Genomic DNA, 26,920 nt, shown 5'->3' with positions numbered 1-26,920 from the left:
TATTTTGATAGGTTGTGTCTTCATTTTCATTAGTTTCCAGGAACATTTGAATTTCCTGCTTGTGTGAGTCTCTGACCCAGTGGTTCTTAAGGAGAATGTTGTTTAGTTTCCAAATTCTGTGTCTTTTAATAATTTTCTTTTTGTTGTTAAATGTTAGTTTTACTCCACTGTGGTCTGAGAAGATCCTTGGGATGATTTCAATGCTCTTGAATTTATTGATGCTATCTTTGTGGCCTAACATGTGGTCTATCCTTGAGTATGTGTTATGTGGATTTGAAAAGAATGTGTATTCCAGTTTTTTGGGGTGGAGGAGTCTGAAAATGTCCAAGAGGTCTAGTCTGTCAATCTCTTCATTCAATTCTCTTGAATCTTTATTGGTTCTCTGCTTTGGTGATCTGTCTAAGTGTGATAGGGTATTGAAGTCTCCCACTATTATTGTATTACTATTGATGTATTTTTGAAATTCTTCCAGTAGGTGCTTGATGTATTTAGATGGTCCCTCATTGGGTGCATAGATGTTAATAATTGTTAAGTCTTCTTGGCTGATTGATCCTCTAATCATTATGTAATGTCCTTGCCTATCTTTTATTACTTAATTTATTTTAAAATCTATCATGTCTGAGATGAGAATGCCTGTTCCAGCCCTTTTTTGTGATCCGTAAGCCTGTGTGATAGTTTTCCATCCTTTCACTTTAAGTCTGTGTTTATCTTGTTGTGACAGATGGGATTCTTGCAAGCAGCATATGGTTGGGTTATGTTTTCTGATCCATCCCCCCACCCTGTGCCTTTTGATGGATGAGTTTAAGCCATTGACATTTATTGATATTATGGATTTAATGTATTGTAGTGCCATTGTTCTAAAAAAATTTGTTTGCTCTGATATATTGCAAGTATTATAGTGATGTTCTTGTTTATAAGAGGTCTTTTAGTTTTCTTCTATTATTTCCTCTGGAATGTTTGCTTCCCCTTCCTCTCTTTCTTCCTCTGGCAGGCCAATTATATGAATGTTACTTCTTTTGAGATCATCCCATATGTCTCTGTTCTTGTTTTCAGTGTCTCTCAATCTCTTTTTAAGCTCTTTCACCTCCTTCTTTGTTTTCTCTAACTCATCCTCTGTCTGACTAATTCTGTTTTCTTCTGTTAGTCTGCTTTCCCTTGCCTCAGCTTCTTTTTTCATTACAGCTATTTCAGCTTTCAGTTCTCTAAATGCCTCAAGATAATCAGTATTTTCCTTGGGGGTCTCAACTGTTGTTCCCTAATACTGCTATTCCTTTACTCCAATGTTGTTTTCATTTCTGTGATTAATAAGTTTATTATTGCTTGCATACTTTTCTTATCTATGGTTACTTCTAGTTGATTTGTATTTTCTTCTGGGCTCTTGTCTTCATTCATTGGAGTAGCAGTTTTATTTGTTTTTGATCTACCCATTTTTTTAATTTATGTGTTTCTTTTTTTTATGCTCTGTTGTTCCTCAGTTATTATGTCTTGAGTACAAGTAACACTGTACTAAATACCTTTATGACAATTGCACTCACCAACCTCAGGAATTACAGTAGCAACTGAAGTAAGTATTGAAGTAGTTTAATCGTTACCAGTTAGCCAAACAATTTCTCCAGTCTGTGAAAAAATAGTAACCAAATCCCAGTGAAGAAGAAAGAGAAAAGAAAGAAAGGTTAGCAAGAATAGACAGTCATGCAAATCTACTATCCACTGTATATTCTAGGGGTAACAAGAGGGGAAAGGGAACTAGAGCAGAGATACACACATAGAGAGTCCACTCTGAGTCAGATTTCTTCCCCAAAAATAGTTCACAAATTCAGAAAGGCAAAGAATAAGGAAGAAGTGTATGACAAGATTAAAAAAAGAGAGAGAGAGAGAGAGGGAGACAAGAGAGAGAAAAGGGAGAAGATAAGAAAGTGGTTGTAATTAAAGAGCAGTGAAAGGAAATTCCCAAATGTGTATCAGTGAATTCAAAAAAGCACCCTGTTTGGTGGTGTGGGGGATCCTGCTAGGAGCTGGTCCCAGGGACTGCTTATGGGGTTGGGGGCAGAAAGGAGGTATGCTTGAAAATTAAAAGGAAGAAAAAAAAATTTTCCCCTTTTTTCCCTACTCTAATTCTTAACCCAAATTAAGTTGTAGTCACCTCCTTGGTGTCACCACTAGGACCCCTTATTTGCTGGCCTGCTAAAGGCAGAAAATCCTACTGTTTCCAGGAGATGTGTTCAGAGCTCAGTGGCTAGCAGCTTCACAGTCCGCCATCTTCCAGGAAACCCCCCCTCCATACTTTTTTAAAGGATTTCTTGAAAATGAAAACTAGCTCCAAGTCCTTTGATCCAATGAGAGCTATACTCAAGAAGTCTTCGGATCCGCCCTCAGGGTCGTGGTGATTTTTAAAGTTAGTTTATGTGAAACACAGCTCATAAAAATGCCATGTTTTGGACCTCAACACAAAGTTTCTTCTATCTCAGACTTGGATGGGCTTCAGAATCACATAATTTCTTTAAATTTGATTTAATTATTGGATAGAAACAGAGAGAAATTGAGAGGAAAGAAGAAGACAGAGAGACACCTACAGTGTTGTTCCCTTGGTCATGAAGTTTTTTCCCTTTCATACAGGAACTGAGTATCTTTGTACAAGGCAACATAGGCTCTCAAATAGGTTTGCCACTTCCTGGCCCATAGAATTACATTTCCAGCAAGTTTTCCAGATTATGTCAGTACTACAGTTCCTTTGAGAGCATGGATGTGATTTAAAGATGTGAGTAGCTGTTATAAAATTTTCGATGTAAATGTAAATTTCTGATGTAAATCAGGACCAGGTAATGTAAGTCCTGTGTGAGAGGCAGCATTTTAACATTACTCCCCAAATTACTCTCTCCTGTATAAGTACTAGTGAATACTTTGAATAGATTGTGAAACTGCAAGTACGCATCCAATAGGTTCAATTTCAAAAAGGATATTACAAAAAGGATTGAAATAATTACTTGAGACCTTTAAATCTGAACCTAAGTGCCAGAGGTTTGAAACACAAGGGTTTGAAATATCATTTGGCCCTAACCCTCATGCTAAGAACTGTGAGTGATTTCTAGGAGTCCAGTGGGATTCCAGGCCAACAGGCAAGAAATAGCACTTTTAGCTTTACAACTAAGAGGTTCTGTTGGTTTGTGTTTTACCTCAAAAGTAAGATGTAGTAGGAGTCCGGCAGTTGTGCAGTGGTTAAGCACATATGGTGCAAAGCTCAAGAACCAGTGTAAGGATCCCGGTTCGAGCCCCTGGCTTCCCACCGGTAGGAGTCACTTCACAAGCAGTGAAGCAGGTCTGCAGGTGTCTGTCTTTCTCTCACCCTCTCTGTCTTCCCCCCCTCTCCATTTCTCTCTGTACTTCCCAACAACGACAACAATAATAACTATAAAAATAAAACAGCAAGTGCAACACAAGGGAATAAATAAATATTTTTTTTAAAAATAAGGCAGTTAGAAAGTATTATTTTCCTTAGAGTATCCAAATAACAATTTTGCCTGTCTGACAACCTTCCTCTCATCTACGTAATACCCTTGTGTCATAACATGCTAGTCTTCTGATCTATATAACTCTCTAGCTATTGTTTTAACTGTCGATTGTCTTTTTGAACCCTAAGACAGCAGGAACCTCACATCTCCACTATATAGCCTCTACTTCCCCCAGTCCTGGAACCCTTGTATAGGGCCCACTTTCCCATATGCCTCTCCCAATCCATATCAAATAATATTGCATCTGCCGATCACAACCTAACCAACACAACGATTGCCGCCTCAACATGCTTCACTTCAGACTGTGTCCAGAGACTACACGTGTGGAATGACAACCCTTCAGCTTCATTACTCGGGTGAGACCTTTCCTTTCATTGTGTACTCTAATTCCATCTCAGGTGGCTCACTTTCTAACAAAGTCCCAAAACCTAGATATACACCAGTTTCTGTGGAGAGAGCATATGTTCACACGTATCCGTAAACTACTGAAAAATATATACCTGAAAGCAGAAGTACACTAGAGTTTGCAGTGCGTACCCCCCCCCAACACTTTCTCTTCACTATTCCAAGCTTTGGGTCCATGATTGCTCAACAACTTCTTTGGCTTCATATGTTAACTCTCTTTTCAGTCACCAGGTTCCAGATGTCATCAGGATGCCGGCCAGGCTTCCCTGGACTGAAGACCCCACGAATGTGTCCTGGAGCTTCGTTTCCCCAGAGACCCACCCTACTAGGGAAAGAGAGAGGCAGACTGGGAGTATGGACCAACCAGTCAACGCCCATGTTCAGTGGGGAAGCAATTACAGAAGCCAGACCTTCTACCTTCTGCAACCCACAATGACCCTGGGTCCATGCTCTCAGAGGGATATAGAATGGGAAAGCTATCAGGGGAGGGGGTGGGATATGGAGAATGGGTGGTGAGAATTGTGTGGAATTGTACCCCTCCTACCCTATGGTTTTGTTAATTAATGCTTTCTTAAAATAAAAAAAAAATACTTTATTAGGAAAAAAAAAAGACAGTATGTTTTTAGTAAAACACAATGATTGAGAACACATGAATAGTGAATATCATCTATTAAAATGATTGCATTTAATATTCAGTATCTAAGAAATGTGGAGTCATTAAAATGCTTCTAAGTAAACATCTAAGTATTTTTAAACAAACATCTATGAATTTATATTTGTCATTAACAGGTCTAATCATGGAAGTATGATGGAAACTGTTTGAAGAATGGGAAAGAGGAGGGAAGAAGTAAATGTCTAGCATGGGTCCAGATCAAGTAAATAAAAAATAGATGAAGGTAACAATGGTGGTAAGCATATTTGAAATAAAAATTTTTAATGGACTTGGTATCAAAGACTAGGGTGAAAAATTGATTAAGTGTGACTTTCTAGGTTGATAGACTGAGTGAATCTCCTAAAAATTAATGATAACCGAAATTCTAAATAAACTAGACTACTTTAAGTTTATTCAAAACAATATTTTTATAATTTTCTAAACAAATTGAAATAAAAATCAAATTGTATTCTCAAAATATCAATTTAAAACAAAGGTTAAATATATTTTGTATGAATTGTTAATAACCAAAATTAACTTACCTTAGCTCTTGATAAAACCAACTTTTAATTCTAAATATGTATGATGTTCCTTTAATTTTATTAAATATCAGTATCTTTTCCCTAACACGGTGATATGAAGACTCAACATGTATCAAAGAACTGAGAATGCTTCAAAATAAATGTTTTGAAAATTAGCCATATGCCCTGGGTTAAAGGGCAATGAGAAACTATTTTTTTCTTTTTTATTTAAGAAAGGATTAATTAATAAAACCATAGGGTAGGAGGGGTACAATTCCACACAATTCCCACCACCCAATCTCCATATCCCACCCGCTCCCCCGATAGCTTTCCCATTCTCTATCTCTCTGGGAGCATAGACCCAGGGTCATTGTGGGTTGCAGAAGGTAGAAGGTCTGGCTTCTGTAATTGCTCCCCGCTAAACATGGGCATTGACTGGTCACTCCATATTCCCAGTCTGCCTCTCTCTTCCCCTAGTAGGGTGTGTCTCTGGGGAAGCAGAGCTCCAGGAAACATTGGTGGGGTCTTCAGTCCAGGGAAGCCTGGACAGCATCCTGATGACATCTGGAACCTGGTGACTGAAAAGAGAGTTAACATATGAAGCCAAAGAAGTTGTTGAGCAATCATGGACCCAAAGCTTGGAATAGTGAAGAGAAAGTGTTGGGGGGGGGGGGGGTACGCACTGCAAACTCTAGTGTACTTCTGCTTTCAGGTATATATTTGCCAGTAGTTTACGGATACGTGTGAACATATGCTCTCTCTCACAGAAACTGGTGTATATCTAGGTATTGGGACTTTGTTAGAAAGTGAACCACCCCCCACACCTATGGACATCTAATCTTTGATAAGGGGGCTCAAAGGATTAAATGGAAAAAGGAGGCTCTCCAATAAATGGTGCTGGGAAAACTGGGTTGTAACATGCAGAAGAATGAAATTGAACCACTTTACCTCACCAGAAACAAAAATCAACTCCAAATGGATCAAAGACCTAGATGTCAGACCAGAAACAATCAAATACTTAGAGGAAAACATTGGTAAAACACTTTCCCACATACACCTCAAGGACATCTTTGATGAATCAAACCCAATTGCAAGGAAGACTAAAGCAGAAACAAACCAATGGGACTACATCAAATTGAAAAGCTTCTGCACAGCCAAAGAAACTATTAAACAAACAGAGAGATCCCTCACAGAATGGGAGAAGATCTTCCCATGCCATACATCAGACAAGAAACTAATCACCAAAATATATAAAGAGCTCAGCAAACTTAGCACCAAAAAAGCAAATGACCCCATCCAAAAATGGGCAGAGGATATGAACAAAACATTCACTACAGAGGATATCCAAAAGGCTAACAAACATATGGAAAACTGCTCTAGGTCACTGATTGTCAGAGAAATGCAAATTAAGACAACACTAAGATACCACCTCACTCCTGTAAGAATGGCATACATCAAAAAGGACAGCAGCAACAAATGCTGGAGAGGATGTGGGGACAGAGGAACCCTTTTACATTGCTAGTGGGAATGTAAATTGGTACAGCCTCTGTGGAGAGCAGTCTGGAAAAGTCTCACAAGGCTAGATATGGACCTTCCATATGATCCAGTAATTCCTCTCCTGGGCTTATACCCCAAGAACTCCATAACACCCAACCAAAAAGAGGTGTGTACTCCTAGCACAATTCATAATAGCTAGAACCTGGAAGCCACCCAGGTGCCCAACAACAGATGAGTGACTGAGAAAGCTGTGGTATATATACACAATGGAATACTATGCGGCTATCAAGAACAATGAACCCACATTCTCTGACCCATCTTGGACAGAGCTAGAAGGAATTATGTTAAGTGAGCTAAGTCAGAAAGATAAAGATGAGTATGGGATGATCCCACTCATCAACAGAAGTTGAGTAAGAAGATCTGAAAGGGAAACTAAAAGCAGGACCTGACCAAATTGTAAGTAGGGCACCAAAGTAAAAACCCTGTGCTGAGGGGTAGACATGCAGCTTCCTGGGCCAGTGGGGAATGGGAGTGGGTGGGAGGGATGGGTCACAGTCTTTTGGTGGTGGGAATGGTGTTTATGTACACTCCTAGTAAAATGTAGTCATATAAATCACTAGTTAATTAATACGAGAGGGGGAAAATTAATTGTATGTCTCAAAGTTTTTCAAAACACAAACTGAATCTTTTTAATATATAGGCTGTGTAATTGATATGCAGACTCTCTCAAAAGCCTAGACCAAGTAGATCAGAAGCAACCAATAGCACTGCTATATACAAGATACTGGGTACTGTACTGCAAACCCTAACAAAAGGACTTTTCAAAGTTAACTCAATTACCAAATAATGTGATGATAACATTAACTATTGATTGTCTTTTGGAACCCTAAGACAGCAGGAACCTCACATCTCCACTATAGAGCCTCTACTTCCCCCAGTCCTGGAACCCTTGGATAGGGCCCACTTTCCCATATGCCTCTCCCAATCCATATCAAATAATATTGCATCTGCCGATCACAACCTAATCAACGCAACGATTGCCACGCCAACATGCTTCACTTCAGACTGTGTCCAGAGACTTCATGTGTGGCATGACAACCCTTCAGCTCCATTACTCGGGTGAGACCTTTCCCTTCATAGTATACTCTAATTTCATCTCAGGTGGTTCATTTTCTAACAAAGTCCCAAAACCTACATATACACCAGTTTCTGTGAGAGAGAGCATATGTTCACACGTATCTGTAAACTACTGCAAAATATATACCTGAAAGCAGAAGTACACTAGAGTTTGCAGTGAGTATCCCCCTAACACTTCCTTTCCACTATTCCAAGCTTTTGGGTCCATGATTGCTTAACAATTTGTTTGGCTTCGTATGTTTACTCTCTTTTCAGTCACCAGGTTCCAGATGTCATCAGGATGATGGCCAGGCTTCCCTGGACTGAAGACCCCACCAATGTGTCCTGGAGCTTCGTTTCCCCAGAGACCCACCCTACTAGGGAAAGAGAGAGGCAGACTGGGAGTATGGACCGACCAGTCAACGCCCATGTTCAACGGGGAAGCAATTACAGAAGCCAGACAGACCTTCTACCTTCTGCAACCCACAATGACCCTGGGTCCATGCTCCCAGAGGGATAGAGAATGGGAAAGCTATCGGGGGAGGGGGTGGAATATGGAGATTGGGTGGTGGGAATTGTGTGGAATTGTACCCTTCCTACCCTATGGTTTTGTTAATTAATCCTTTCTTAAATAAAAAGTAAAAAAAAAGATAGAAAGTAAACCACCTGAGATAGAATTAGAGTATACTATGAAATGAAAGGTCTCACCGGAATAATGAAGCTGAAGTGTTGTCATTCCACATGTGAAGTCTCTGGACACAGTCTGAAGAAACTCTTAAGGAGTCATGTGTTTTCAGCTTCTATTCTGATGAATTGCAGGTCAAGGAGGGTTGTGCTTAATAGTATATGTCTCAATGAAATGTCACTTTTCCCTCAATGTGTCCTCTGTGTAAGCTCATTAAAATTATATTTTGTTGCATTGTCAGCACTCTGAGTTGCTGACTTACTTGTCTTACCATAAATTCTGTCATATGATACATTTAATATCTCAAAGTTTCTCTGACATGGGATATAATGAACATATCTTGCACACCACCCTACTTGTTTCCTTCCTCTATCACACATATTGTTACCACTAACTTTTTTTCAGATACGGTGTATGGAACTAAGCTGAAAAGGCATTCATGCTGTCTTTTTGTCCAAAGCTAGAGAAATAATCCAAACTTTAGTAATTCCGCTTTAGTGTTTCAGTACTCAATGAAAACTCCTTATATATTTCTTTCCATTTTGTTTTATTTATTATTTTTTTTTTATTTATGAAAAGGAAACATTGACAAAGCCATAGGAAAAGATGGGTACAACTCCACACAATTCCCACCACCAGAACTCCATATCCCATCCCATCCCCTCATAGCTTTCTATTCTGTAACCCTCTGGGAGTATGGACCCAAGGTCATTGTGGGATGCAGAAGGTTGAAGGTCTGGCTTCTGTAATTGCTTCCCCGCTGAACATGGGTGTTGACTGGTCGATCCATACTCCCAGCCTGCCTATCTCTTTCCCTAGTGGGGTGAGTCTCTGAGGAAGCTGAGCTTTAGGACACATTGGTGGGGTTGTCTGTCCAGGGAAGTCTGGTGGGCATCATGCTAGCATCTGGAACCTGGTGGCTGAAAAGAGAGTTAACATACAAAGCCAAACAAACTGTTGAACAATATGGACCTAAAGGCTGGAATAGAGCAGATGAAGTGTTGGGGGGTACTCACTGCAGACTCTTGTGTACTTCTGCTTTCAGGTATATATTTTGCCCTAGTTTATGGATAAGTGTGAACATATGCTCTATCTTAGGGGGCCTGGTCTATCTAGGTTTTGGGAATTTGTGAGGAAGTGAACCACCTGGAATGGAATTAGAGAATACTGTGAAAGGAAAGGTTTCACACTAGTAATGAAGCTGAAGGGTTGTCATTCCACACCTGATGTCTCTGGATACAGTCTGAAGTGAAGCATGCTGAGCTGGCACTTATTGTGTTGATTAAGTTGTGATCAGCGGATGCAAAATTATTTGATATGAATTGAGAGAAGCATGCAGGAAAGTGGGCCCCACCCTAAGGTTCCAGGACTGGGGGAAATATAGGCTCTATAGTGGAAATGTGAGGTTCCTGCTGTCTTAGGGTTCAAGAAGACAATGGATAGTTATTGTTATCACATTATTTGGTAATTGGGTTAACTTTGAAAAGTTCCTTTGTTAGGATTTGCTGTATAATACCCAACATCTTGTATATAGCTGTGCCCCCGGTTGTTTCTGTTTTCCCTGGTATAGGCTTTTGAGAGAGTCAACAAACATATCAAAGACTCAGCCTATGTATGTATTAAAAAGACTCAGTCTGTGCTTTAAAAAGTTTGAGACATACAATCAATTTTACCCCTCTCATATGAATTAAATAGTGATTTATATGACTACAAATTGATAGGAGTGTACATAAACACCATTCCCACCATCAAAAGACTGTTTATCATTCCACCCCCCCCCACCACCACCACCCCCCCACCGCCCCGGGAAGCCAGATGTCCACCCTCACCCTCACTACAGGGTTTTTACTTTGGTGACCTACTGTCAATTTAGTCAGATCCTGCATTTAGTTTCACTTTCTGTTCTTCTTTCTCAACTTCTGTTGATGAGTGGGATCATCCCATACTCATCTTTATCATTCTGACTTAGTTCACTTAACATAATTCCTTCTAGCTCCATCCGAGATAGTCAGACAAGGTGGGTTCATTGTTATTAACAGCTGTGTAGTATTCCATTTTGTATATATACCACAGCTTTATCAGCCTCTCATCTGTTGTTGGGAACCTGGGTTGCTTCCAGGTTTTAGCTATTATGAATTGTGCTGCTATGAACATAGGTGTACACATATGTTTTTGGTTGGGCATTATGGAATCCTTGGGGTATATCCCCAGGAGAGAAATCACTGGGTCATATGGAAGGATGTCTAGCCCTGTGACAGTTCTTCAGATTGCTCTCCAGAGAGGCTGGACCAATTTACATTCTGACCAGCAGTGCAGAAGGGATCCTCTGTCCCCACAGCCTTTCCAGAATTTGTTGCTGCTGTCCATTTTGATGTATGCCATACTCACAGGAGTGAGGTGGTATATCAATGTTTTCTTTATTTACATTTCTCTGAAAATCAGCGACCTGGAAGAATTTTTTATATGTTTGTTAGCCTTTTGGATCTCCACTGAAGTGAATGTTTTTTTCATATCCTCTGCCCATTTTTGGATGGGGTATTTTGCTTTTTTTGTTGCTAGGTTTTCTGAGATCTTTGTATATTTTGGTTATTAGTCTCTTGTCTGATGTATGGCATGTGAAGCTCTTCTCTCATTCTGTGAGGGGTCTCTTGTTTGTGTGATAGCTTCTTTGGTTGTACAGAAGGTTTTCAATTTGATGTAGTCCCATTGTTTTGTTTCTGCTTTTTGTATTTCTTGCAATTGGTTTTGTTTCCTCAAAGATGTCTTAGAGGTTTAGGTGGGACAGTGTTTTACCAATGTTTCCTCTAAGTATTTGACAGTTTCTGGTCTAACCTCCAGGTCGTTGATCCATTTGGAGTTTTTTTTTGGTTTGTTTCTGGTGAGATAAGGTGGTTCAGTTTCATTCTTCTGCATGTTTCAACCCAGTTTTCCAAGCAACATTTATTGAAGAGAGCCTCTTTCCTCCATTTAATACTTTGGGCACCCTTATCAAGGATTAGATGTCCATTTGTGTGGGGGTTTAGTTTTGGAATTTCAATTCTGTTCCACTGATCTGTGTGCCTATTTTTGTTTCAGTACCAGGCTGTTTTAATGATGATAGTCTTATAATATAGTTTGAGATCTGGAGTGTGATAGCTCCCTTTCTTTTTCTTTTCCTCAAGATGGTTTTGGCAATTCTAAGTGTTTTCTGGTTCCAGATAAGTGATTGTAGTTTCTGTTCTATTTTCTTAAAGAAGCCTGGTGGAACTTTAATGGGTATCTCCTTATCTCATTAAATTTATATATGGCTCTGAGCAGAATATTCATTTTGATAATATTTATTCTTCCCCATGAGCATGGAATGTCTTTCCATTTCTTGGTATCAGTTTCAATTTCCTTGAATATTGACTCATAGTTTTTAGTATACAAGTCTCTCACGTCATTGGTCAGCTTTATTCCTAGGTATTTTATTGATTTTCACAACAGTGAATGGGACTGATTTCTGGATGTCTTCTTCTTCTTCAGATTTAGTGTTTGCATAAAGAAATGCCACTGATTTTTGTACATTGACTTTGTAGCCTGACACCTTGCTATATTACCTAATAATTTCCAGTAGTTTTCTGCTTGGTTCTTTAGGTTTTTCTATGTATACTATCATATAATTTGCAAAGAGTGAGAGCTTGACTTCTTATCTTCCAATCTGTATTCCTTTGATTTCTTTTTCTTTGCTGATTGTTATGGCAAGAACTTCCAATACTATGTTAAAGAATAATGGTGATAGTGTACATCCCTGTCTAGTCCCCGATCTGTGTGGCAATGCTTTCAGCTTCTGTCCATTGAGAATTATGTTAACTTTAGGTTTGCTATCTATGGATTCCATTATCTTTAGGAATTTCCCATCTATTCCCATTTTTTGTAGTGTTTGGAGCATGAATGGGTATTGGATTTTGTCAGTGGCTCTCTCTGTATCCATTGAGATAATCATGTGGTTTTTGGCTTTGCTTTTATTGATGTGGTGAATGACACTGATTGACGTATGTGTGTATTACTGGGATAAATCCCTCTTGGTCGTGACGAACAATCTTTTTGATATACTGTTGTATCCTGTTGGCCAAGATCTTGTTTAATATTTTGGCATCTATGTTCATCAGAGATATTGGTCTGTAGTTTTCTTTTTTTGTTGTGTCCCTATCTGCTTTTGATATCAGGGTGATGTTGGCTTCATAGAAGGTGGAAGGGTGTATACCTATTTTTTCGATCTTGTGGAAAAACTTTAGAAATATGGGCATTAACTGTTCCCTGAAGGTTTTGTGGAATTTGTTTGTGAAGCCATCAGGTCCAGGACTTTTGTTGTTGGGGAGATTCTTAATAACGGTTTCAATTTCTTTGTCTGTGATTGGTTTATTTAAGTTTTGTAGTTCTTCTTGATTCAGTTTTGGAAGGGCATATGCTTCTAGGAATGCTTCCATGTTTTCCAGATTCTCTAGCCTGGTGGTGTATAGTTCTTCATAGATGTTTCGCATAATTTTCTGGATTTCTGTGGTGTCAGTTGTGATGTCTCCTCTATCACTTGTAATTCTATTTGTTTGAGTCTTCTATTTTATTATTATTTTTTATGAGCCTGGCTAGGAGTTTGTCAATCCTGTTTAATTTTTCAAAGAACCAACATTTGGCTTCACTGATCTTTTGTATGGTTCTCTTATTTTCGATGTTGTTTATTTCTGCTCTAATTTTAGTGATTTCTGTCCTTCTGGTTGCTTTAGGGTTTCTTTGTTCCTCTTCCTTATGCCAGTCCTTGTGTTTTGCACCATATGCGTTTAACCCACTGTGCTACCACCTGACTCCCATCCCTACTTCTTTTAATTGTAACCATGATGTGTCTTGGTGTCTTCAGATCTGGGTTGATTCTGTTTGGAACTCTCTGGGCCTCTTTAATCTTAATGTCCTTTCTATTGCTCAGGTCTGTGAAGTTTTCTTCTATAATTTCCTCTACAATGTTTACTTTCCCTTCCTCTCTTTCTTCCTCTGGCAGACCAATACTACTCAATGCTACTTCTCTTGAGATCATCCCATATGTCTCTGTTGTTGTTTTCAGTGTCTGTCAATCTCTTTTTGAGCTCTTTTACCTCTTTTTAGTTTTCTCCAGCTCATTCTCTGGCTGGCTAACTCTGTTTTCTGCTTCTGTTAGTCTGCTTTCCCTTCCCTTGGGTTCTTTCTTTGGTTCAGCTATTTCAGCTTTCAGTTCTCTAATTACCTAGAGGTAGCTAGTATTTTCCTTGAGGGTCTCATCTGTTGTTTCCCTAATTCTGCTAACTCTTTCCTCCATAGTTGTCTTCATTTATGTGATTATTAAGTTTACTACTGCTTGCATACTTTTTTTTATCTATGGTTACTTCTGACTTCGTTGTAGTTTCTTCTGGGCTCCTGTCTTGATTCATTGTAGTAGCAGTTTTATTTTATCTTGATTTATCCATTTATTTTATTGATGTATTTTTTACTTTTATGTTCTGTTATTCTTTATTTATTGTGTTTTGAGTACAATCCACACTATACTAAATACCTTTATGACAAATGTAGTCACCAACCTGGAAATTACAATAGTAACTGATGCAAGGAATAAAGCAGTTTAACCAATACCAGTTAGCCAAACAATGCCTCCAGTCCAAGAAAAAATAACAACCAAATCCAAATGAAAAAGAAAGAGAAAGGAAAAAAGATATCAAGAATAGACAATTATGCAAATCTACTGTCCACTGTAAATTCTAGGGGTAGCAAGAAGAGAAAGGGAAGTAGAGAAGAGACACACACAAAGAGAGTCCACTCTGAGTCAGATTTCTTCCCCAAAATAATTCCCAAGTGAGTATCAGTGAATTCAGAAAGCAGAAGGAGGAAGAATGAAAATAAGACAAGAATGAGAAAAAAAGAAAAGAAAAAAAAAGTAGTGAAGTAGTGAAAGAAGTTTTTTTTTTTTTTTCTTTTAATTAGCTTGGAGGAGGGAGAAGGGGGAGAGTGGATATAGGTGGTAGGTAGAGTGAAACAAGTTCCTCTCACAATGGATAGGACACTCAGTCACCTAGCATTAGAAAATACACTAAAAGTTCATTTTGGTCAGCCTGAAGGAGGGAGAGAAAGGGACACGTGTATATATAATAGTAATAATAAAATAGAACAGAGTAAAAAACCCTAAGCGTCAGTACTGCAGCTTGAACGGCTTCTGACTGGCTCAGGCACCCTGAGCAAAGACAGCCAATTGTAAAAAAAAAAGAAAGAAAAGAAAAGAAAACCTCCAGGTAGTCTTTTTCGGGCAGGGTGAGGTTCTGATTGGTCAGATATATTGTCACTCCAATTGAGCTTGAGCCATTTAGAAAGAGAAAAAAAGAGCAAATGGAATCAGAAAGGTAAAGGATTGGAATCACACCTCTGGTGAGCCAGGACTCTTGGTAAAGAAATAAGCTCATGGAGGAGCCTACTAGTAGCAGCTCTCCAGAGTCTGTTTACAGGGTGGGGGAGAGGGGTGCGCTTCAAAAATAATAAAAAAAATTTTTTTTCTCTGTTTTCTAACCCAAAATGAGCTATAGTCACCTCCTTGGTGTCACACTCAGAACACCTTACTCACCATCCTGCTGACAGTCAGGTATCCTACCCTTTCCAGCAGTTGTTTTTGGAGCTCACGCCAGCAGCTGCTTCCAAGTCATCATCTTGATCTGCCCCCCCGATATCTCTCTTTTTAAGGAGCTAAGGGAATATCCACTGTTCTCTTGCCAACATATCACACACAATACTGCACCTGAGCTGCCCCTGGTACAGTGGTCTTCTCATATGGTGCTGCATCTTGAACAGACAGCAAAGCACATACACTATCAGTTAGTTATCTTTCTGGATCTCTCAAATGCATAATGACCAGTAAGTTTGTTTGTTTTTTGGTCCTCCGGTTTATTAAATGAGAATGGTTGTAAATTGTACATTAGTAGAGCTATCATTGCCTATTTCCTTCAACCAAGTTCTTCTTCGCACTAAGGATAGTAGAGATATTTTTTCTACATGTGATTATTAAAATTTAGTACATTTTATATGATTAAGTTGGCCAACACAAGTATGAAATGCACAAATAAATCAAGTTTGGAATTAACTAATCAATTTTATTTTTATTGGCACCAGTGTTATCACTGGAGGGGAGGGAAAAGGAGGAGAGGAGAGGAGAGGAGAGGAGAGGAGAGGAGAGGAGAGGAGAGGAGAGGAGGGAATGGGAAAGGAGGGGAGGGGAATAGACAGGAGGGGATAATGGAGGAAAACCACCACTTAAAATTGTGTATTTGGCATGCAGACATCAAGCCCCAGCCATAACCCTTCTAGCAGCAAATACATATATAGTTCAGTGAATCATTATTACCTCAGTAAAATAAAAAAGTATGACTATATTGAGCAGGTACTAATTTAATTATTTTCACTCAATTATAGAATTAGGATTTCTCATCCTCAGATTTTTGCTTTCATTCAAATTCGTGTTATAGTTAATGGCTTCAACAATATCTGTAAAGTATCATGTAGTTAGTATTTACGATATGACTAACAGTTTCTATATAAAACCTCTTATTCTTAGAGTAACTCTGAAACAAGACTAGGAAAATAGTTCAGTAAACATTTCACTCAGTTTTAGAAGTCCAGAAGTCTTATATCTACTTCATAATGAGTTAAAGATGACTCTTCCTTTTTTTTATTAGAGCAAAATGGATTTCTCTAAATACTTGAATCTGGGTGAAGTTTGTCACTGTTTTATTTGGCAAAATATTTTGGGAACCTTTCTATAATTTTCATCTTTTTTTTAATAATTTATTTCTTTATTGGGGAATTAATGCTTTACATTCAACAGTAAATACAATAGTTTATACATGCATAACATTCCCCAGATTCCCATTTAACAACCCCCACTATGTCATTCATCATCTTTCATGGACCTGTATTCTCCCCACTCACCCACCCACCCACCCCAGAGTCTTTTACTTTGGTGTAATACTCCAATTCCATTTCAGGTTCGACTTGTGTTTTCTTTTCTAATCTTGTTTTCCAACTTCGGCCTGAGAGTGAGATCATCCCATATTCATCCTTCTGTTTCTGACTTATTTCACTCACCATGATTTTTTCAAGGTCCATCCAAGATTGGCTGAAAACGGTGAAGTCACCATTTTTTACAGCTGAGTAGTATTCCATTGTGTATATATACCACAACTTGCTCAGCCACTCATCTGTTGTTGGACACCTGCGTTGCTTCCAGGTTTTGGCTATTACAAATTGTGCTGCCAAGAACATATGTGTACACAGATCTTTTTGGATGGATGTGTTGGGTTCCTTAGGATATATCCCCAGGAGGGGAATTGCAGGGTCATAGGGTAGGTCCATTTCTAGTCTTTTGAGAGTTCTCCAGACTGTTCTCCACAGAGGTTGGACCAATTTACATTCCCACCAGCAGTGCAGGAGGGTTCCTTTGACCCCACACCCTCTCCAGCATTTGCTGCTGTTACCTTTTCTGATGTATGACATTCTCACAGGAGTGAAGTGATATCTCATTGTTGTCTTGATTTGCATTTCTCTGACAATCAGAGACTTGGAGCATTTTTTCATGTGTTTCTTGGCCTTTTGGATCTCTTCTGTGGTGAATATTCTGTCCAAGTCCTCCCCCCATTTTTGGATGGGGTTATTTGTTGTCTTGTTGTTGAGTTTGGCAAGCTCTTTATATATGTTGGTTATTAAACTCTTATCTGATATATGTCATGTAAAGATCTTCTCCCATTCTGTGAGGGGTCTTTTGGTTTGGGTAGTGGTTTCTTTTGCTGTGAAGAAGCTTTTTAATTTGATGTAGTCCCATAGTTCTTGCCATAGCAATCAGGCAGGAGTAAGGAATTAAAGGCATACAGATTGGAAGAGAAGAAGTCAAACTCTCCTTATTTGCAGATGACATGATAGTATACATGGAAAAACCTAAGGAATCCAGCAAGAAGCTTTTGGAAATCATCAGGCAATACAGTAATGTGTCAGGCTATAAAATTAACATTCAAAAGTCAGTGGCATTGCTCTATGCAAACACTAAGTTAGAAGAAATTGAAATCCAGAAATCAGTTCCTTTTTCTCTAGCAACAAAAACAATAAAATATCTAGGAGTAAACCTAACCAAAGAAGTGAAAGACTTGTATACTGAAAATTATGAGTCACTACTCAAAGAAATTGAAAAAGACACAAAGAAGTGGAAAGATATTCCATGTTCATGGGTTGGAAGAATTAACATCATCAAAATGAATATATTACCCAGAGCCATCTACAAATTTAATGCTATCCCCATCAAGATCCCAAGCATATTTTTTAGGAGAATAGAAAAAATGCTACAAATGTTTATCTGGAAACAGAAAAGACCTAGAATTGCCAAAACAATCTTGAGAAAAAAGAACAGAACCGGAGGCATCACACTGCCAGATCTCAAACTGTATTATAGGGCCATTGTCATCAAAACTGCTTGGTACTGGAACATGAACAGACACACTGACCAGTGGAATAGAATTGAGAGCCCAGAAATGAGGCCCCACACGTATGGACATCTAATCTTTGACAAAGGGGCCCAGACTATTACATGGGGAAAGCAGAGTCTCTTCAACAAATGGTGTTGGAAACAATGGGTTGAAACATGCAGAAGAATGAAACTGAATCACTGTATTTCACCAAATACAAAAGTAAATTCCAAGTGGATCAAGGACTTGGATGTTAGACCAGAAACTATCAGATACTTAGAGGAAAATATTGGCAGAACTTTTTTCCACATAAATTTTTATCTTTAATTGGAACAAACTTCTGCTTTTGGGGGCATTTGCTTTATGGAAAGTCCCTCTAGTATTTTAGACATCATATACACTATAGACAGGTTCTGTTTTCCCAAAATCCACACCTGTTCTTTTATATTTTTAATTTTTTATTTGTGATTTAATAATTGTTAAGAAGATTTAAGTTAACGGGTAGAATTCTATACAGTTCCCACCACCAATTCTATGTCCAACCCCCTCCATTGGAAGTTTCCCTATTCTTTATCCTCTGGTGGTATGGACCAAAATTCTCTTTGGGGTGCAGAAGGTAGGAGTTCTGGCTTCTATAATTGCTTCTCCACTGGACATGGATCTGGCACATTGATTCAAACTCCCAGCATGTTTCTATATGTCCCTAGTGGGGTAGGGCTCTGGAAAGGTGAAACTTTGGGATACATTTGTGAGGTCATCTGTCCAGGAAAGTCAGGATGGCATCCTAGTAGCCTCTGCAACTTGCTGTTGTTTTTTCTCTCTCTCTCTCTCTTTTTTATTGTTGTTGTAGTTATTATTGTTGTTGCTATTGATGTCATTATTGTTGGATAGGACAGAGAGAAATGGAGAGAGGAGGAGAAGACAGAGGGGGAAAGAAAGAAAGACACCATTTGTGAAGCGACGCCCCCCACAGGTGGGGGCTCGAGCCAGGATCCTTACGCTGGTACTTGTGCTTTGTGCCACCTGCGCTTAACCCACTGTGCTACCACCCGACTCCCTGTTGTTTGCTCTTATACACCTTTCTAGCCCCATTCTAAACTCTGACACCATCTTCCCAGACAACATTTTTAGTTTTCCTGCATACTATCAGGCTCAGGCAAACATTACTAAAGTCACAGGCCCCTTGGAACATACCTAACTTAGACTTTCTAGTTTCTTCTCACACAAAGACCCCTAGTTTCATCTGCTATATAACCATCTTTGAGTTCCTATTATTAAACAATTTTTCCTGCTTTATATCTGCCTTTCAGCCTCCAAGTTCCTTTTCATTCTTAATGTGTGATATTCTTACAGGTGTGAGGACTTGCCTGGATTTGAATTTATCTGATAATCAGTGACTTTGAACATATTTTTATATGGTCTGTTGGCTATTTGTATCTATTTTTTGATGAAGAGTGTGCATTTCCTTCTCTCTCTCTCTCTCTCCCTCTCCTTCTTCTTCTTCATCTCCTTTTCTTCATCTCTCTGTTTCTCCCTCTATTTCTTTTTCTTTCTTTTTTCTTTTGTTTCTTTTGTTGAGTTCTTTATACATATGAGAGGTATTGGGCTATTTGTTCTTTGACTGATATGTAGTGTGGTGCTTAAAAATCTCCCACATAGAATATTTTCTTTTAATTTTGGTTACAACTTCTTTTACTGTGCACACATTTTTCAGTTTTGTGTAGTGCCATTGGTTTATTTTTGCCTTTGTTTTTTTATTAATTTGGACTTGAGTTGAATTTTGAGTCTTCATTTCCAGAGGAGATGCCATGGGATGTTCAGTCAAAAATTTTTTTCCATCTATTTATAAATTCAAATCTAACATTCAAGTATTTAATTAATTTTTTGAGTTGGCTTTTGTGCACAGTGAGTTGTTATCTTGTGTCATTCTCCTATGTGTTACAACTCAATTTTCCCAACACCATTTATTTAAAAGACTCTAATTTCTCCACTTATTCTTCTTTGTTCCTTCATCATAAATCAATTTTCTATATGTGTGAGAACTAACTTCTGGGCTTTCAGTTCTTTTCCAATAAAAAAATTGGCAAAAGATTTGGATAGGCATTTCTCCAAATAAGAAATACAGATGAACAATAGGCATATGTGATGATGTTCATCATCTCTTATTATTAGGCAAATGAAAATAAAATCCACAATAAGCTATCACTCCACACATGTGAGAATGACTATAATCCCAAAACAACAACAACAACAACAAAAACCCAAGACATAAGCATTGGAGAGGATGTAGTGAGGATGAAACACTTACACATTACTGGTAGAATATGAATGGGTGTAGCCACTAGCCATTATACAAAATCAGTAAGGATATTTCTTAGAAAATCAAAAGGAGAAATTCTATATTATCTCTAGTTGTCCTACTTCTGAGTATTTACCCTACAAATGAAAAACTACAAATTCAAAGAGAATATGCACACCCATATTTCTTGCTGAATTATTTAAAACAGTCAAAAACTAGAAACAACATAAATGCCCAATGACCAATGACTGGATAAACAAGGTGTATACAAATATATACATTTATATATTAAATATAAACATCTATTCTATGTAATATTAATCAACTATCAAAAATATGTTATGCTCCCACTTATAATGTGGATGGACCTAAAGGGTATTATGCTAAGCAAAATAAGCCAGATGGAGAAAGACAAATACCATATGATTTCACATATATGTGGTATAGAGAGAAGCTAAACAGATGAATGAAGTAAAAACAAAAATAAACATTTAGACTACAAGACCAACTAATGTTTACAAGCAGTGAATGAAGGAGGAGTTGGATTAAATGGGTAAAGGGGAGAATAATATGGTAAGGGATAGAACTAAACTTTTGATGGTGAACTTAAGGTTGTAGATGTGTAAACATGCTGGTTTTTATAATGGATATTCAAATTTATATACTACTATAATACAATGTTACCTCCATCAAAATTAATATAAACCTATTGAAACAGCAGCAAAATTATAAAACATTTAAGAATAAATTTCTTTAGGTTATAAATCTGGATGTGAATCAATGACCTAAAAATCAATATGCACACAAGACTGATTTCTTTCTGGAGGCTGCTGTATTCTTTGACCCATCAACCCCTTCTTCCATTTCAAAACCATCATCGGCAAGTCTTTCTGCATTGCTTATTTCCAAGGTCAAGACATATAAAGAAAGTCTAATTTCTGACTATATAATGGAACACTAGGCAATTCTCTAAATCTGCAGGTTTTAAGTGGTTTAAGCATTTATACTGATAAAAGCACTACAAATTAATTTTTTAATTATATTAAAATTATGAAAATTATTATGATTGATTTATAAACCTCTGAATTTTATTTATTTTATTTATTTGGGATGAGAATTTATTTATTTTAAGACCAGCTGTTCAATAAGCTTTAATCTATAATTTTAAACATGCTTATGACTAGGCTGTAAAGGTCATCATTAATTTTCTCTTCTTCTTTCCACACTCCCTTCTTCCTGCTTCCCTCTCCCCTCCTCCTCCTCCTTCTTTTTTTCTCTCTCTCCCTCCTATTCTTCCTCTTCCTCCCCCTTCTTTTTTTCTCTTCATTTTTTTTTTCAAATTCTTCTTCTTCTTCTAGCATTTGCCCTTCTTCCGTAGCCGTAGCCAGTCAACAGCATCAGGAGCTGCTTGTTGCTGGCTTTGAAAGTGACTGGGATCCATGTGGATTCAGTCGGCTAGGAAGGATCTTCAGTTTCCCCAATGAATGGGTACTCACGGGATGCACCTAACATCACTGCTCACCTGGCTGCTGTGAAGTAAACCTGGGAAGTTGGAACAGAAATTCAGGCATGAATTTTTTTTGGATAACTATACCTGGTACTATTCATTGTTTTTATTATTATTCCTGGTTCCAGGCATCCACTGGGGATCTAGATGCTTATTTATTAGGATCAGAGGGACTACTTTATTTATTTATTTATTTTAATAATATTTATTAGGGCAGATATGCAATTAGTTCTCTTAAGTCACCATCACTGCTTTATCATCCTCAAATATGATATTTTAAGTTATGAGTAATCAAGGGGTACTAGCCATTATAATAACACATTACTTGCTTATTTACTTACTAAATTTTAGTGCAATTTCATTTTCTTTTTTACTTTATGTTTTCCATAGAGGAAAAAAAATCTCTCAGCTTCTTGTTTTGCCTCCCATCTCAAGCATAGTCTTATTTCTTTTCTATGGTGATTCTAATTATTCTCACAGTTTTTTTAAGCACCACTCCAATGTCATCTAGCAACTACAACAACCATAGTGGTTCCTGGGCTTTTATAGTTAGTTAAATTGATTTTCTGGAAGCATTTATGATCTGTGCACAAAGTTGACATGGAATTTTTTTAATGTTTCAGTGTTTTGATTTAATTTTAATTTTAAATTATAGAATTACATGTCGACAGGGGTTTGAATCCACACAATTCCCACCACCAGAGTTCTGAGTCTTCACTCTCCCCACTGCAATCCACCACAGTTCCCCTAAAGTTGTAGATATGGGCTTACCATCTTCTCTATAACTATCTGTATACATTTATACAAAGTTACCCCTTCTTTTCCTGATTCAACTCTCTCTTTCCCTGTAAACCACTCATGACATCAAAGCTACCTCCATATATCCCTCTTCTTTTCCTTCTCTCTGGGTGCTGATGGAGCTGGAGTGTAGAGTCCCCTTATCTTCATCCTATCACTTCTCCCCCACTGGGAATATGGATCAAGGTCATTTATGGGGAGCAGAAGGTAGGAGTTCTAGCTTCTGTAGCTACTTTTCTGCTGAGCTTGGCATTAACAGGTTGAACCATACCCTCAGCCTGTTTCTATCTTTTCCTAGTGGGCCAGATCGTTGGAGATGTGATGGTCCAGGACACACTGGTGACATCATCTTCCCAGAGAAGTTGGGTTGGAGTCATGGTAGCATCTGCAGCCTGGTGTCTGGAAGGTGGCATGAGCTAAGTTGAGACAAGATGGTTAATGAACAGGAACCAGAAAGTAGGATTAGAACAGATGAGATTAGGGATTTTAGGGAAGAAGAAAACTAAGGAAACAATTTTAGTCATGTTTCTGGGGCCTGGTACTATTCAGTTTTTATTAAACATAATGAGAATGATTCTAGATAGATTATTTTCCAATTCTGTTTGGTTAAATGGGAAAATAGTAATGGGTGATGGTAAACCACTGACAAAACAGAGACCACGAAAGATAGTGGTATGACATTCTAAGGAGTAATGGGTATTAAATTAATAATAAACTATTCAATTCTGAGTTGAGAACATATTTTATGGAAAATATGAGCTTACTTACCAGAATATATATTGTGCTCAATGGGGATAAAAAGTGAGTGGATTGATATACACATACTACAAACTAAAAGAGAAATTTTAGTTCACAATTTGAAAATATTTTCCTTTTCCCTGCTAATCAAACTGACAATTCAAGGGCCTTATTTTAAAAATTGTTTATTTATAAAAAGGAAATATTGACTAAATCATAAGATAAGAGGGGTACAACTCCACACAGTTCCCATCACCAGAACTCTGTATCGCATCCCCTCCCCTGATAGCTTTTTTATTCTTAAACAAAGCAATTTAAATTTTTTTTATATTTATTTATTTTCTCTTTTGCTGCCCTTGTTTAACATTGTTGTGGTTATTGATATCATTATTGTTGCATAGGGCAGAGAGAAATGGAGAGAGGAGGGGAAGACAAAGAGGGTGAGAGAAAGACAGACACCTGCAGACCTGCTTCACTGCTTGTGAAGTGACTCCCCTGCAGGTGGGGAGCTGGGGGCTTGAACTGGGATCCTTAAGCCAGTCCTTGTGCTTGGTGCCATGTGAGCTTAACCAGTTACCCCTCTGCCCTACTCCCAGCTTTCTTATTCTTTAACCCTCTGGGAGTATGCACCCAACGTCATTGTGGGATGCAGAAGGTTGAAAGTCTTACTTCTGTAATTGCTTCCCCACTGAACGAAGGCCATGACAGGCCATTTCAAACTCGCAGCCTGCCTCTCTCTTTCCCTAGCAGGGAAGTGTTCTGGGAAAGTGGAGCTCCAGGACACAATGGTGGGGTTGTCTGTCCAGGGAAGTCTGGTCGGCATCATGCTAACATTTTGAAAGTGTTGAGTATAGAACTTATTGGCAATGAGAAATTTTATGGACTGGATTTGGAAGACAGAAAGGAGAGAATGAATAGTAATTACAAAACTTGATATTTAAAGAAAATATTTAAAAGTAAAAAAAAAAAAAACCTGAACAATGACAGGATCAGTATCAAGAAGTACAGTCTATCAATTCCTCTTCTAACTTTGTTAAATTGGGAAAAGTATGAGAAGAATCTGCCTTGCATCTTTAATTAAATTCCTAATTAATTTTTAGAATATTCACATATAGTCAGGTTTTATTTAAATAATATCCTGAGGCATTATTGCATGTTTTATAAAACAAAATCACCTATGGTTCTGTTTGAATTCTTTTATAAAACACTTGGGAATAGTTCTCCAAAACAATAATTACTTAACAGAATCCATCAGTTATTAGCAGTGAAAAGAGAAAGACAGACTTTGTACTATACCTTATAGTCTATCATGGTGAAAAGCATTAAGTAATATAAAAATATAAGTCAGAATAAATATGAATCACAATTCTGTCTCATGCCCAGCTGTATGAATTTGGACAAAGATACTTTCTTATGGACTCTTACTAAATATATATATATATATATATTTAGTATATATATATATTTAGTATATATATATTTAGTATATATATTTAGTATATATATAATTGTAGGTATTTCATAGTTTTTCTGACAAATAACAAAAATATTATCTAGTAAAGTATCTTGTGTATTACAAATAGAAATGAGGCAGTTTACTTACTAAGTGAAGTGACTTTTTTTTTTTTTAATTCTGCCCTATACAGGGTATTCCAGTTTTCCAGCATATCTGTGACTAAGGGCATAAAGTATTTTTCTGAGGATATTAGGAAATATATATATTTCCTAGGTTGTTTCCAGGTTTTAGCTCTCACAAATTGTGTTTCTATGTATGTAAGTACACATGATATCTTTTTGACTGGGTGTGTTTGGTTCTTTAGGATATATACCCAGGAGAGAAATTCTAGCCTTCTGAGAGCTCTTCAGACTGCTCTCCACAGGGATTGAATCAATTCACATCCCCACTAGCAGTGCAGGAGGGTCCCTTTGCCCCTACAACCTCTCCAACAATTGTGGTCATCATCTTTTCTGATGTCTGGAGATCTTACAGGGGTAATGTCGTGTCTCACTGATGTCTTTATTTTTATTTCTCTGATAGTCAATTATTGGAGCATATTTCCATGTCTGTTGGCCTTTTTGGCCAGTTTGAATCTAGGCACACCAAATATGGCTTCTTGAGTTCTGAGAATCTCTTATTCACCCCTTTTCCACCCACTAGCCACATGTATCTAGATTCATCTCTGGCTTACTGAGTTTCTGAAGAAATCCTGGTTGAATACTATTGAATTTTCAGGTGATTTTTCCACTTTTTTTTTCTAGTTTTTCAGTCTGAAATGGCTCCTACTCCACAGCCACACCTCCAGAAGTTCCTTCCTATCTGAGTAATAGTCTCCTAGGTAAAATATGCATGGATGTTATTTTTTGTCTTTTAAAATCTTGAATATACACTATCTTAGCTCCAAAAGTTTGATGCAGGTCTGACTCAATTGTTTTTATAACTCACTTTCTTGTATTTTTTTCTTTATTATCTCTATTTATTGGATCGAAACAGCCAGAAATTGAGAGAGAAGAGGGTGATAGAGAGGAAGAGATACAGAGAGACACCTGCAGCACTGCTTTACCACTCACAAAACTTTCCCCCTGCAGGTGGAGACTAGGGGCTTGAACCCTGGTCCTTGCACATTGTAATATGTGCACTCAACCAGATGTGCACTCACCACCTGGTCCCCTCACTTTCTTGTTTTCTCTGAAAACTTATAAACTTGTTTGTCCTTGACTTTTGATAGTTTCAGAATTATGAAGCTCTATTTGGGTTTTGGAATTTGCAATTGTTTTTTCTGTTTCCTGAGCATCTACAGCCTTACCACATCTCAGATTTTGGGGAAAAAAAAAGGTATTAGTTCTTTGACTATGATTTCTGCTTCCTTCTTTTGCTCCTTTCTTTCAGAGACCTCTATAATTATGTTATATTTTTTAAGTTTATTTATTTATTTTTGATATTTATTTATTTCCTTTTGTTACCCTTGTTTTGCTGTTTTAGTTATTATTATTGTTGTTGATGTCATTGCTAGATAGGACAGAGAGAAAAGGAGAGAGGAAGGGAAGACAGAGAGAAGGAGAGAAAGACACCTGCAGACCTGCTTCACTGCCTGCTACTCACAGGAGCATGAAAAGACATTAAGGGAGACATTAGTAGTTTATTCACAACTTTCACATATCACTTTACTTTTACTAGAGATACCCTTCACAATTCTCATTGTGTTTTACATGACCTCATCTTTATGTTGACTTTTGAAATCCTGCTCTTCTCCCTTCATTCACATTTATTGCTACTTTTGCATCATGTCTTACTCTACTGTAAACTATTGTAAATGAACTCAACAGGATTACAAGTCATTTTCAAGATACTAGTTTACAGCTAGAGTGTTATTGTTAATAATTCTTTAGTTTATTCCTTTACATAACTTATTTTTACTTAGCAGAATTTTTTCCAAAAGACTTCTTTCAATGATGCCTTATTTGGGTGGTGCTTTCTATGTAGTTTTCATGTTTAAATGTGTAATAAATAATATTTCACTGGATTACCTATGTTCCTGCCAAAAGAGTAACTGCACAAAGAGTCCAGCTGCTCCAATTAAAAAGTACTAATTGCTTTAATTAGCATTTTTGAAAATAAATATAAAGTTGTTTTATTCTTTCCTTATTGAGACTAATCTCTAAATTATTGAGTAGGCCATAGTAAAGTCTCAGTTATAGAGTATTGCTTTCAAGGTCTTA

This window comes from Erinaceus europaeus, chromosome 3 (assembly GCF_950295315.1).
Source record: "Erinaceus europaeus chromosome 3, mEriEur2.1, whole genome shotgun sequence".
NCBI classification, from domain to species: Eukaryota; Metazoa; Chordata; class Mammalia; order Eulipotyphla; family Erinaceidae; genus Erinaceus; species Erinaceus europaeus.
Note: the sequence above shows the minus strand (reverse complement) of the source record.